This window comes from Bos taurus, chromosome 25, assembly GCF_002263795.3.
Source record: "Bos taurus isolate L1 Dominette 01449 registration number 42190680 breed Hereford chromosome 25, ARS-UCD2.0, whole genome shotgun sequence".
Classification (NCBI taxonomy): Eukaryota; Metazoa; Chordata; class Mammalia; order Artiodactyla; family Bovidae; genus Bos; species Bos taurus.
In genome coordinates this window covers 11,054,900-11,068,352 of record NC_037352.1, presented here as the reverse complement: position 1 = coordinate 11,068,352, position 13,453 = coordinate 11,054,900, and the positions used below count along the sequence as shown (strand labels likewise).

Sequence of the window (13,453 nt, the reverse complement as noted above, 5' to 3'; positions counted from 1 at the left end):
GTAGAATAAATACGTCAGTTCCACCTGCCTTACAGGGTTGTCCTGAAGAAGTGAGACAACTGATGTTAAGTGCAGGGAAGAAAGTCCAAGATGCCAGGGCTTCATGTGCAGCCGTGGCTGTGGTCACCCAGAGCGGCCTGGGATGTGCAGACCCAATAGGAATCCTCTCAAGGCCAAGTCCACTGGGCTGGGTGTGGAGATGGATCTAATACTTCTGGAAGGTCTGAGCACCTCTCACTTGTCACACCCACAGCAGCTCAGGGGCTGGCGAGGCGCAGGTCTGGGCAGCTGTGTATCCCATCGATCCTGGAGAAAGAACAGAGCCCATCTGGCTGTCATGCACAGGATACCCTCTGTGTCCTTCACATGAGAAAACCCTATAAAGGTGACTTTAAAAGTCACCCAGAGGCGGCTCCTATGGTCTTCACTGTCTCTCCAGACATGTTACTGCCGCTTGTCATCACAGCGGTCGTCCAAAGTGCGAGGCTTTTCCTTCATTTGCGTGTTTGTTCAGGAGGTTTGGGGGCAGCTGATGGAGACCGAGGCGGGAGGGGACCATGGGCCACTGGGCGCAACCCCTGTGCATGTCACTCACCAGGGAGAGGGGCTTCTGGGCCCCGGCTGGGTGAGAGCCTGAAGACCAGCCGTCCTGCCACCTACCCCGACCCCAGTGTCCTCTCTTCAGAGGCCTCGGGCCCCTGAGGGACACAGTTTGAAACCTACCACCCTGGAGAAAAACTCCCGTTCCCTGAGAGGAGAATCCCCAGGCCTCCGGGGACTCTGGATTCACTTCCTGCCACCAACCACATCCAACCAGGCTCCTTCCTCACCCACTCCCCGGACGTGTGCCTTGCATGGTTGGCATCTTCTGAACCCGACAAGGCTCAGGTGGCCCCGCTCAGTAAAGCCTTTGGAATGAGACGTTCCTCTTTTGCAAAGACAGCTGAAGGCCGCCCCATGCTGCTCCCATGCACTTTGCACGTGTGTCTTGTTACAGCCTGGAGGTCACAGGTTTACTCCCTGCTTCTCTGGATGCCTGAGAGCTGACCAGGCACCAGGCGGTGCTCTCACCCACCTCAGATGCCCACGACCTCTCACAGGGCCCAGCAACAGGGTCATGATCTGTGACAACATCTATCATTTTGTCCTAACAGCAAGGTCTGGAAGGATAGCACCAAACTCATCAGGATGGTGGTCGTGGGGGGAGAGGAGGGTGGAATTGAGGGCATTCGTTAAAAAGATTTTAACTTAATGCCTGAATGTTTGCATGTGGAATGTACTCAGGTAATACTGCGTGCGTGCTCAGTCGCTCAGTTGTGTCCAACTCTTTGCGACCCCATGGACTGTGGTCTGCTGGGCTCCTCTGTCCATGGGATTCTCCAGGCAGGAATACTGGTGGGGGTTGCCGTGCCCTTTTCCAGGGTATCTTTCTGACCAGGGATCGAGCCTGCATCTCTTATGTCTCCTGCATCGGCAGGTAGGTTCTTTACTACTAGTGCCAGCTGGGAAGCCCACTCATGTAATACCAGTGCTTTCCGAAAAAATGTTTAAATGATAGCAGCTGCAGTGAGTTGATGGCAGCCCCCCCCCCGCCCCACTTCAAATGGTATGTCCATATCTTAAGCCCCAGAATCTCTAATTCTGACTTTATTTGGAAAAACAATTTTACAGATGTAACTAAGTCAAAGATCTCAAAATGAGACTACCCTGGATTATCCAAGTGGGCCCTCAACTCAATGACCAATGTCCTTACGAGAGAGCCACTGAAAGAACCAGAAGGCCAGGTGAAGACAGAGGTGGAGACTGAAATGATGTGGCCACAAGCCAAGGAATGCTCGGGCCGCTGTAAGAGGCAGGAAGGCTCTTTCCCTGGAGTCTCCAGACAAAGCCTGGCCCTGGCCAGTGTCAATGCTCTACTTTTATTATTTATTTAAGATTTTAAAGATTCTTTTTTTAATGTGGACCATTTTTTTTTAAGTCTTTATTAAATTTGGTACAATTCAATTTGTTGCTTCTGTTTCGGCTATTGGCTACCAGGTATGGGATCTTCACTCCCCGACCAGGGATCGAACCTGCACCCCCTGCATTGGAAGGCGAAGTCTTAACCATTGGACTGCCAGGGAAGTCCAAAGCCTTGATATCAGGCTTCTGGCTTTCAGAACTGTGAGAGAATGAATGTGTGTTGTTTTAAGCCACCAAGCTCGTGGAGATTTGTTACATTCATTGATCTCTTGCCAGGCCTGTGTTATACATTTTAAATGCCTCATTACTCTAAGGGGTTGATACTATTACCATCCTCATTTTATAGATGAGGAAACAGACACTCAGAGAGTTGACTTCACGTGCTCAAGGGCACAGGGCTGTAAGCGGCCAAGCCAGGAGTGGACTCAGGGGTCGGCTCCAGAGCCTTCAATGCATGGTAACATGTAACGAAAGAACACAGCTTTGGGGTTTCACAGATCTAGGCTTATACTCTTGCTCTGCCATCCCAACCAAGGCCCCCAACTTCTCCAAGCCCCACTCTCCTCAACTATAAAGCAGGCTCAGGACCTCCCTGGTGGTCCAGTGGCTACGACTCCGTGCTCCCAACGCAGGGGGCCCAGGTTCAATCCCTGGTCAGGGAACTAGACCCCACAGGCTGAAGCAAAGATCTCCAGTGTACAACTAAGACCTGGTGCAGCCAAATAAATATTATTTTTTAATTAAAAAAAAAAAGCAGGCAAGTAATACTTCTCTACTGTGCTTATTATGGATTAAATAGAAGAAAGAAAACACAGAGTCTGGGATGTAGTATCCCGGTGCTGGGCACAGAGGGGGCCCTCAGCAAGCATCTCCTGAAGGCATGGGAGATGGGCCAGGGTTTTATTTATTTACTGGTAGGGACAGTCATGTCAGAAGTCAGGGGTAGGAAGTGGCTAGAAGACATGTTCTTCCATGAGGAACACACTGACTACAGGTGCAAACCGTTTCCTGCATTTGCTCGCCCAACCTGACCCACAGTGGGATCAGAAGCGCCAGATGGGAGGGAAGACAGATGGGTCGATCAATTCCATAGAACAGCGCGGGCAGTTGGTCCGCCTTAGGGGCTCCATCGTGTGAGTATAAAAGATGATGGCACTGGTCGGGGAAAGAATTCTTTTAAAGCTGAGCTCCGGTTCTCAAACACTAAAAAGGCCCATTCCGCAATTTGTCCTCAGGCAACTTGCTATGTGATGTCCGGCAATGAACTCCAAAACAGTACTTTCCGAAATGCTCATGTGTCAAAGTTAACAGCCCCGACACACACTCACACAAGCAGGCGCGCGCGTGCGCACGCACACACACACACACACACCACCCCCACCCCCACAGCGGCTCCCACAACCAGCTAAACAATGGCCACATCACGGCTGGGCAGCCTTCACTTGCTGCCACTGATGACTTAGGAAGCCAATCACCAAAACCCTCACTCACTTAGAGCCCCAAACCATTCCCTACAGAGATCAGACACAAGCAGCAGTCCTGCCACGGAGCAATCTGCCTGATCTTCAACCTGTTATCAACAAGCAATAAATAATGAAGTTTTGCTAAAGATGCTGGGGACAGTGCAATTTAGCATCTGTTTTATAATCACAGCTCCCAAAGTGTGATGCTTCCCGAGTCCCCTTTGAAACTGATGGTTTCCCAAGACAATGTGTTTTGGAACTGAGAGCACAGTCCTCGGTTCACAGCCTGGCCCCCGCTCTGTTTCCAGCATGCTGAGTAGAAGCAGGTAAAGTCATTTCCTTGTTCTGGACCTTCATTTCCTGTCCAAGGAAAGGAAAGGGCAGGATGAAGAGGTGGACTGTGGCTGTTTAAGGCCTGGCGTCCACTCCCCTCCTGGGAGATCAGCCCACCCAAGGGCTGAGACTCGAGCGGAGCATACCCTATATCCGGATCCAAGGTGAGCACCAAACAATGCAGGTCAGTCAGCACGTCCCGTCCTTATGGCCACAGTGATTAGTTCAAGATTGGTCAACAAACCAAACTGGTTCAATAGGAGTGAAGCCTGGAGGTTTCGCTGGCAACACTGGACAGTTTCATTCTTCCTCCTGACAATGTCCGAGAAGACGGGACCACTGCTCACCCTGGTCTCAACTTTTCAGTGACCCGCTGAAACAAATGCCATGCTCTGCTGAGGCCGCTTTGACTCGAGTCCTCTGTTTCTGCTGCTGAACACGTCCTGATACAGAAACCATGACCCTCTCCGATTCCGGCATTTATTTCATTCCATATGTTTTCCTAGGAAGGCCAAGCCCTCCAAGTGAAAACCCAAAGGAAATCCTTCAATCCCTGCTGCCAAGGAGAGACTGTGAGCTGCTTAAAGGCACAGACCACGTCGATCTTGTTTTTGATCTCCAGTTCAAAGAACAGTACGCAGAATCCAGGAAACTGAGAACCCGACACACAGGGACTGGAGGAACAGATCAATAAGCAGAGGTCTATACGCTGCGGGCCCTAGACAACCTTTACTTCTCTAATCAGCATCGCCATGAGAGCTGCCATAACCACCAGCATCACGGTTCAGGGAGTGCTACCGAGGTGCCAGGCATCAAAAGCTCTGCAGAGACCATCCAACTGAGGCTCATCACCACGCTGGCAGGCAAGTATGCAGTCACCACTGGAAGTCACCAGGGCCAGCCACAATAACTCTGCTGTTTCCAGCTGCCTGGCAGGACTGTACTTCCCCACCCATCCAAAGTGATGTGTGACCAAGGGACCTGCTTAACCAATGAAACAAGAGAGAAGTGAGGTGTCTCACATCTGGGAGGAAGAGAAGACTGTGTGCTCAGCCAGACTGTCTAGTCCCCCATCACAGCCTGGGTGCGGGTGTGAGGATGACAAGATGCAGCAGAGGCCCAGCCAGTTCGTGAAGGGCACGCCACATGGACGAGACAGAAACCACTGTGTCTTCCTTATCGGCATTTTGGAGTTCTTTGCTACGGCAGCATAACGCAGCCCAGCCTGACTAATATATCAACTCCATTTTACAGAAGGGAAAACTGAGGCTCAAAGAGGTGAAGGGCCTCGTCCCAAGCCATGTCATTACTGAGGCCGAGAGGCATGTGCAGGCCAGGAGAAGACGGCCGTGGCCACTGTCCCTCAGGTTCCGAGGAGTTGCTATCTATGCCGCCAACCAGCCGCCTCAGGGCCTTTGCTGTTAGCCTGGCCCACATGCTCCTGGTGGGAAATCCAGGCAGTAGGGAAACAGGTGTTGGTCCCTCTGTGCCTCCGAAACCGAGATCTACCCGCAAACAGTCCAGTTTGTAGCCTAGACCCAGGGAGAGAACCAACTAAAGTGCGTGGATTCCAGACCTCCAGATCCCATAAGATCATAAATGCTGTTATCTCAAACTGTTATTCCTGCCCCTACATTTTGGGACAATTTGTTATGCAGAAATAGACAACTGGTACAACCCCTAAAACCCACTCCAGTATTCTTGCCTGGAGAATTCCGTGGATTGAGGAGCCTGATAGGCTACAGTCCACGGGCTCACAAAAAGTCGGACACGACTGAGCGACTTCACCTCACCACAACCCCTAAAAAGTATAACGGTCAGTTTTGTTCACTCTTTCGGTGCTAGCCCTTCAGGAATCATTGGCACTGCCCAATTAGTCCCAGTGATGCTACGGGAGCCAAAATCAGGAGGCCTAAAACTCTGACCCTGGGATAAACTGGAGCGGGGGACTGCCCACACCTCAGTCCATCAGGAGGCACCGTTGTGATGTTTGCCACACTCACATATTGTTTACTTGCCTACTGTTCACTGATGTCATTTTTAAATCAACTCTCTTTTTACTTATAAAATTTACTCAACAGGAAATCACTCTGGCAAATAGAAAACCAAATGCACTTGCGATATAGAGAAAGCAAACTGAATCCAGTGAAAAGAGAACTTCATTAAATTCGTAGTGTCACGATTCTCACCACCACCTGTGTTAGAATCACTCGTGGCAACAAGAAGGGTGTCCTGGCCCCACTGCAGAAACTCTCCTTCCACTGAACTGGGGTTGAGCCCTTGCATCCGGACCTTGAGACATCCCGGAATACACGCTCGTGGCTCATGGGCTCTGGCGAGGGCCTGGATGCCATCAACCCAGCTTGGCTCACATGGGCATCTCCTCCAGCATGCTGCTGATAGGGAGGACCCAGTCGACACTCCAAGGCCAGTTCTCTGTATTGCTGGTGCACGGGTCAACCCCTGACACACAGAGGATGCTAACAGGTCTACAGTGAATAAACAGAGGAGGTGTTATCCTGGATCCCGGGGGACGGGCAAGATCTGACCACCATCCAGGGGAGAAGTGATATTCCAGCTGGGGCCCCAGGGCAGAGGGGACGAGCTTCCTCCAGCCAGCCCTCTCTCTCCCATCAATAGTTTCTCCCATTAAGCCCTGGTTTGGTTCCAGGCCACCAAGAAAAGCAAAAATTCTCTCTGTAATTGATAGATAATTTCATATTCAAATTGGAAATGCTTAAAAGAGACATCATGAGAATCAGGGGGTGGGAGATGTGTGATATTTAGTTCCATGAACATGACAACAACAAATAAAAAATGAAGACAACGAATGTTGATCATCATGAGACATATAAATCCATGATCCCTTGCCAGAGTAGGGGGCAGGCTTCGAATTTACCAAGTACTTTCTGAGCAGCCATAGTCAGGATGCTATTGTGGGAAGTGAGAGCTAATATCCATTCATTCATTGATTCATGCCATAAATACTTAATACTGTCTGCCAGGTACTGGGACACAGTCAAGTTTACAATGGACAAAGGTTGAGAGAGCAAATAACTCTATGCCAAGCAGTGCTAACTTGAAGCTGTGAAGAAAAACGTTAATAATGCAGGGGGTGTGGGAACTATTTTATTCAGGCTTTTGACAAGCTGATATTTGACCCCAACTTTGGATCATTTAGAGAGATTATCTCATTTAATTCAAACCTCAAAGAACTCTCTTGGGGGTATCACCCCATGTAAGGACAGGACATGAAGAATGAAAAAGTGAGACTGATCAGCTCCATGCTTACCAGTCCTGATGACGTGGGCACATTATCTATCTCACTTGTGCCTTAGTTTTCTTATCTCTAAAATGGAATCAGGAATAGCCACCTTATGGGCTTGCTATACCTGTAAACCACTTGGGGATGTATTTGGTATATAAAAAGTGCTCAATAAATGTTGCCCACTGAAGGCAGGAGTGGAAATGCCACTCTCACTTTTAGGGACTTCATTATCTAATGGAGAAGCCAAATGATACACTGGGGCAACCAGGGGATGAACATATCCATGGACATGCCATGTTCATTCACACTACCAGTCCCTTCTCCTGACAGACCCATCTTCCCAACCAACTCCTACTCGTCCTTCAAAACCCAAGTCAAATGTTTCCTCTCTTATAACTTTCAGAATAATCTCAGCAGTTAATTAACCCAGCACTGTGCCATCATTACACCTGATTCTACGTAATTCTCTTATTTGGTCATTCAACACATTTGTACCAAGAGCCCTCCCTCTGCCAGACCCTCCTCACCCAATCCTGCAATTACATGGTTACTGGGTCTCTGTGTGTCCTCCATTGGACAGCAAACTTCTGTCCAGTGGCAGGAAAAAACAAACTGGATAAAATTCCATATATCACAGTAATCCAAGTCTATGCCCCAACCAGTAATGCTGAAGAAGCTGAAGTTGAACTGTTCTATGAAGACCTACAAGATCTTTTAGAATTAACACCCAAAAAAGATGTCCTTTTCATTATAGGGGACTGGAATGCAAAAGTAGGAAGTCAAGAAACACCTGGAGTAACAGGCAAATTTGGCCTTAGAATACGGAATGAAGCAGGGCAAAGACTAATAGAGTTTTGCCAAGAAAATGCACTGGTCATAGCAAACACCCTCTTCCAACAACACAAGAGAAGACTCTATACATGGACATCACCAGATGGTCAACACCGAAATCAGATTGATTATATTCTTTGCAGCCAAAGATGGAGAAGCTCTATACAGTCACCAAAAACAAGACCAGGAGCTGACTGTGGCTCAGACCATGAACTCCTTATTGCCAAATTCAGACTGAAATTGAAGAAAGTAGGGAAAACCACTAGACCATTCAGGTATGACCTAAATCAAATCCCTTATGATTATACAGTGGAAGTGAGAAATAGATTTAAGGCCCTAGATCTGATAGATAGAGTGCCTGATGAACTATGGAATGAGGTTCGTGACACTGTACAGGAGACAGGGATCAAGACCATCCCCATGGAAAGGAAATGCAAAAAAGCAAAATGGCTGTCTGGGGAGGGCTTACAAATAGCTGTGAAAAGAAGAGAGGCGAAAAGCAAAGGAGAAAAGGAAAGATATAAACATCTGAATGCAGAGTTCCAAAGAATAGCAAGAAGAGATAAGAAAGCCTTCTTCAGTGATCAATGCAAAGAAATAGAGGAAAACAACAGAATGGGAAAGACTAGGGATCTCTTCAAGAAAATCAGAGATACCAAAAGAACATTTCATGCAAAGATGGGCTCGATAAAGGACAGAAATGGTATGGACCTAACAGAAGCAGAAGATATTAAGAAGAGATGGCAAGAATACACAGAAGAACTGTACAAAAAAGATCTTCACGACCCAGATAATCACGATGGTGTGATCACTGACCTAGAGCCAGACATCCTGGAATGTGAAGTCAAGTGGGCCTTAGAAAGCATCACTATGAACAAAGCTAGTGGAGGTGATAGAATTCGAGGTGAGCTCTTTCAAATCCTGAAAGATGATGCTGTCAAAGTGCTGAACTCGATATGCCAGCAAATTTGGAAAACTCAGCAGTGGCCACAGGACTGGAAAAGGTCAGTTTTCATTCCAATCCCAAAGAAAGGCAATGCCAAAGAATGCTCAAACTACCACACAATTGCACTCATCTCACACGCTAGTAAAGTAATGCTCAAAATTCTCCAAGCCAGGCTTCAGCCATATGTGAACTGTGAACTTCCTGATGTTCAAGCTGGTTTTAGAAAGGGCAGAGGAACCAGAGATCAAATTGCCAACATCCGCTGGATCATGGAAAAAGCAAGAGAGTTCCAGAAAAACATCTATTTCTGCTTTATTGACTATGCCAAAGCCTTTGATTGTGTGGATCACAATAAACTGTGGACAATTCTGAAAGAGATGGGAATACCAGACCACCTGACCTGCCTCTTGAGAAATGTGTATGCAGGTCAGGAAGCAGCAGTTAGAACTGGACATGGAACAACAGACTGGTTCCAAATAGGAAAAGGAGTTCGTCAAGGCTGTATATTGTCACCCTGTTTATTTAACTTATATGCAGAGTACATCATGAGAAACGCTGGACTGGAAGAAACACAAGCTGGAATCAAGATTGCCGGGAGAAATACCAATAACCTCAGATATGCAGATGACACCACCCTTATGGCAGAAAGTGAAGAGGAACTCAAAAGCCTTTTGATGAAAGTGAAAGTGGAGAGTGAAAAAGTTGGCTTAAAGCTCAACATTCAGAAAACTAAGATCATGGCATCTGGTCCCATCACTTCATGGGAAATAGATGGGGAAACAGTGGAAACAGTGTCAGACTTTATTTTTCTGGGCTCCAAAATCACTGCAGATGGTGACTGCGGCCACGAAATTAAAAGACATTTACTCCTTGGAAGGAAATTTATGACCAACCTAGATAGCATATTCAAAAGCAGAGACATTACTTTGTCAACAAAGGTCCGTCTAGTCAAGGCTATGGTTTTTCCTGTGGTCATGTATGGATGTGAGAGTTGGACTGTGAAGCACCGAAGAATTGATGCTTTTGAACTGCGGTGTTGGAGAAGACTCCTGAGAGTCCTTTGGACTGCCAGGAGATCCAACCAGTCCATTCTGAAGGAGATCAGCCCTGGGATTTCTTTGGAAGGAATGATGCAAAAGCTGAAACTCCAGTACTTTGGCCACCTCATGCGAAGAGTTGACTCATTGGAAAAGACTCTGATGCTGGGAGGGATTGGGGGCAAGAGGAGAAGGGGATGACAGAAGATGATATGGCTGGATGGCATCACTGACTCGATGGACGTGAGTCTGAGTGAACTCTGGGAGTTGGTGATGGACAGGGAGGCCTGGCGTGCTGCGATTCATGGGTCACAAAGAGTCGGACACGACTGAGCAACTGATCTGATCTGATCTGATCTGAAGTAAACAAAAGGGCCCATCACTTCAAGGCAAACAGATGGAGGAAAAGCAGTGACAGATTTTATTTTCTTGGCTTCCAAAATCATTATGGACACTGACTGCAGCCATGAAATTAAAAGAAACTTGCTCCTTGGAAGGAAAGCTATGACAAACCTAGACAGAGTATTAAAAAGCAAAGCCTTCCCTTTGCCAACAAAGGTCGGGTTAGTCAAAGCTATGGTTTTTTCAGCAGTCAGGTATAGATGTGAGAGTTGAACCATAAAGAAGGCTGAGCAAGGAAGAATTGATGCCTTTGAATTATAGTGTTGGAGAGGACTCTTGAGAGTCCCTTGGACAGCGAGGAGACCAAACCAAAACAGTCAATACTAAAGGAAATCAGTCCTGAATATTCATTGGAAGGACTGATGCTGAAGCTCCAAGACTTTGGCCACGTGATGCAAGGACCTGATTCACTGGAAAAGACTCTGATGCTGGCAAAAACTGAGGACAAGAGGAGAAGGGGGCGACAGAAGACGAGATGGTTGGATGGCATCACCAACTCAATGGACACAAATCCGAGCAAACTCCGGGAGATAGCAAAGGACAGGGAAGGCTGGCGTGCTGCAGTCCACAGGGTCGCGAAGAGTCAGACGCGACTTAGCAACTGAACAAAAACAAAAGGCAACATAAGAAAAGTAGGCAAAGTGGGTGGTCCAGAGGGGAAGAGGGTTACAGGAGCTCAGAAGCTAAAAGTAAACACAGAAGTTAGAACTGAAGGAGTCACTGCGGGCTTTAGAATGAGCCAGAGTTTCAAGGGCAGGGATGACCTGGGAGGGTGGGCACGGAGGAGGAGGAGACACATACTCATGAAGGATACAAGCAAGCTTTTCCGAGTCAGGATCTCTGGGAGAGAGGCACTTGATCTTATACTCTCTTCAGTTGGATAATGCTTCATTTCTTTCAAAAATAGATTCTTACATTATTTGCGTCATTTAGAAAAAAAATTGAAAGCAGATCTGAAAGACAAAAAGCAGAGAAGCAAGGCAACGCAAGTTGGAGGTCATGCGCACAGGGGAGGGGCTGGCCTCTGGCCCACAGGCCGAGAGTGAGGGGCCAGGCAAGGCCAGGGTCACGTCCCGCTGCAGCATCTGCCAGACCTTTCTAAAACGAAGCTAACAGCACATAAAAAACAGAAAAACAACACAGACCTACTGTACAGGACAGGGAACCATATCCGATACCTTGTAATAACCTATAATGGAAAAGAATCTGAAAGAAGAAAATATACAATTGAATCACTTTGCTGTATACCTGAAAGTAACACAGCATTCATTGTAAGTCAAATCTACTTCAATGGGGGGTGGAGGGGGAGGGAAGAAACTAAAAGATCTGCGGGCTTCCCTGGTGGTTCAGTGGTAAAGGATTCGCCTGCCAGTGTAGGAGACACGGGTTTGACCCCTGTTCTGGGAAGATCCCACATGCTATAGGATAACTAAGCCCCTACACCCCAACTCCTGAGCCTGTGCTTCTCTGGAGCCCAGGAGAGGGAACTGCTGAAGCCTGGACGCCTGAGAGCCGTGCTGCACAAAAAGAGGAACCACTGCAATGAGAAGCCTGCTCGTCACAACTAGAGAGCAGTCTTCACAGCAACGAAGACCCAGCACAGGCCAAATAAATATATATCGCTCTGCCTGTACAGAGACTCTGGGAGCCACAGCTGGCTGGGAGCCTCACTGTAACAGGGGGAGGTGGGGATTCACACCGGGGGCACATGCTCTCATGCCGACAGAGGCGATGACACTCTGGACAGCCAAACGAAAAAAAAAAGGAGGAGGACGAAAAAAGAAAGCTACTTTCCTAGGAAAGAAATAAAAATCTAAGTGAACACAAGGCTCTTCTGACTTTATCAAAAGTCTTGTGGCAAAGTCCGATCTCATGTCACATCTCAAACCACAGCCACCCACCTCGGTGTGGGTGAGGCCTGCAGGTTCTGGGCTCAGGGGACCACCACTTGAACCTTTTCCCTCAGAAACGAGAGCAGCAGTACTTCTGTCGACCCAATGGGTATGGAGGCTCAGGAACCCCAGGGTCAGTTCCAAGACGGTACCTGTCCCTCAGGAAGAGGTCAAAAGAACAGGTCACGGCAGCAAAGTGTTTGGCTTGGTTTCCCAGAGAAGTAACAACGGATCCAGGCACAGTCTGCTCTAGAGCCTGCAAACCGGCTGACCAGGGAATCCACCTCCAGGACACACACAGTAAAAACAGCATCTATTTCCACTGGAAGGTTATATAAATCCACCTCAAGGACACTGGGCTTCTCTATTGCTCAGACAGTAAAGAATCCACCTGCAATGGAGGAGATGTAGGTTTGATCCCTGGGTCAGGAAGATCCGCTAGAGAAGAAAACGGCAACCCACTCCAGTATTCTTGCCTGGAGAAATCCATGGACAGAGGAGCCTGTCCATGGGTTACAGTCCATAGGGTCACAAAGAGTCGGACAGGACTGAGCGATTAACACTTTCACTTTTTAAGGAGATTGGGAACACTCCCAGAACAAACTGTACGGTCCCTCTGAGGCTCTGATGCCACTCAATGAAAACTGAGCCATCACTGAACCTCACTTCGTATTAGCAGCCCCAAGTGCATGATGAACCAGGAGAAAAAGGACAGGAGATGAGCCTTTTAAAAAAATTATAAAAAACAGAAATCTTTAAAAAAAATTAAGTCATGGGTAATTGGTAGGGAAGGCAAGACTAATCAGAAGGGAGCTCTGTTATCATGAAGAAAGATATTTATTCAATTAAGAAATAAGCACCTATATTTAGTTAGAGGGTATGTACAAGTATAATCATGTGGTTATTATGCATCCTTGGAAATACAGTGTGTGTTAATTTAGCAGAAATATGGTCAATTAACTTGGAATTTAGATGGACACATTATGATCAGGAGAATTGACAAGAGGCTGTGGGGACAGAACAGAAGAGGCTGAAGAATCTGCATTTTGAGGATGACAAGAATGACATGAGTCAAGGACAGTGGCCCAGTCTGACAGCATGAGATAGAGGTCCAACCCTGGGCCAGTCTACACAGGAGTCCCAAGTGGCTGCCTGAGACTCAAGAACCGTGTTTCCTGGTTAATGACCTTAGACTGAGAAACGTACATGTCAATAAAACACAATGGTTAGGAGCCAAGCAACTCAAGACCTTGAGGTTTAACCCTTGAGAGGTGGGGGTTGAGGCTGGGAGCAGCTTCTGTAGAAGGCAAAAAGTGAGA

At 47.6% G+C, this 13,453-nt stretch overlaps 1 protein-coding gene and 1 non-coding gene across 6 annotated transcripts in view; one reads left to right on the top strand and one right to left on the bottom strand.

The window, feature by feature from the left end:
- Positions 1-13,453, bottom strand: part of SNX29 (sorting nexin 29) — a 597,448-nt gene that overhangs the window by 211,271 nt on the left and 372,724 nt on the right.
- TRNAG-CCC (transfer RNA glycine (anticodon CCC)) lies at positions 2,552-2,624 on the top strand. Its single transcript has one exon. It is a non-coding gene; the product is annotated as a tRNA-Gly (tRNA).